Raw genomic sequence first — 1,157 nt, 5'->3', positions numbered from 1 at the left:
TGTTTCATGCAGTTCCAGAGTGGACAAACTCAGTGGTGGGTCGTGCGTTTTACACCTAAGCCTTTAGTTCAAGTTTGAATTAGTGAACAAACCGGCTCTATGAGCTGGCTTTCTGAATTGAAATGTCCTATTTCATTTGTGAGGACTCAGCGGAGGAAAGGTGATCTGGGCCAGTCCCGGCCCCCCACTGCAACCCCGGTTCTCCGCGTCCGACAGAGCCGACCATGTAGTCGGCAATGACAACCGTGCAAGAGCAGGAGGCAAGGAATTTAGGTTAACCAAGACTGTATGAACAGAAACAAAAAAAGAAGTGGACAAAAAAAAAGCAAGAGAGAAGCTTGGCCAGACCCGAACATAATGAATGACATTTAAGGCCTGACCCATTCTAAAATTCTAGTTTGACTTGGATTTGGGCTTAAGATCTTATCTCTTGGCTCCAAGTGGTGAACATAACCTTTTCCCGCTTGACAAAGGCTTTAAGACCTTTTGCTACTAAATTAATACAACAATATATGTCCTTGTGCAGCTCATTCTCTTCAAGTTTAACAGCTGTTGGCACAATCGCTTTGATGAATTGTGAAAATGGTGACGTTTTCCAAGGCATGCTAGCAGGTGCTGACTCACAATCTTAGAATCTGATTGGCTAAGCTAACAGCTTTATCGAACACTGCTGAACGGTACACGGCCTTCAGGATTTTTTGTGAAAGCCTCTGAATAGTCTAGCAAAAACGAATAGCCCGAAATGTAAATGCTTAAATATGAAAGCAAAACCACCCATCCCAGCCATCTCCGGGCAGTGGGCAGGGGACACCCTGAACTGGTTGCCAGCCAATCGCAGCTGCAAATCACATTAGTTCTCGCAGTTAGCTGCGTTCTTCATTGACGCACGAGCCGAGTGATCCACCGCTAAGAGTCGTACAGCTGGGCGATTTTACGTCCGCCCGAGACGATCGGAGACAAATTCACGACAGGGTTTTTACCGCGGGGGCCGTTGGGTCGCTCCCGCGAGCGAGCCCCTAACCCGCAGCGCGGGTACTTTTGGGCGCGATACGCACGACACCGACACAGTTACAGGGGTCCCGCGCACGTCCGCCGCCTTTCGCCCGGCGCGCGCGGATGGCCGCCTGTCGTCCTGCCGCGCTACTGGGGTCATCGGA

At 50.1% G+C, this 1,157-nt stretch overlaps 1 pseudogene; it reads right to left on the bottom strand.

Annotated features, from left to right (window-relative positions):
• Positions 1 to 768: 768 nt before the first annotated feature.
• Positions 769 to 915, bottom strand: LOC148359112 (5.8S ribosomal RNA; annotated as a pseudogene).
• Between the last annotated feature and the right edge of the window lie 242 nt (positions 916 to 1,157).

The sequence above is a fragment of the Urocampus carinirostris genome, chromosome 9 (genome assembly GCF_059441175.1).
Source record: "Urocampus carinirostris isolate Australia breed hairy pipefish chromosome 9, RoL_Ucar_1.0, whole genome shotgun sequence".
In the NCBI taxonomy this organism is placed as follows: Eukaryota; Metazoa; Chordata; class Actinopteri; order Syngnathiformes; family Syngnathidae; genus Urocampus; species Urocampus carinirostris.
This window is presented reverse-complemented; position numbering and strand designations above follow the sequence as displayed.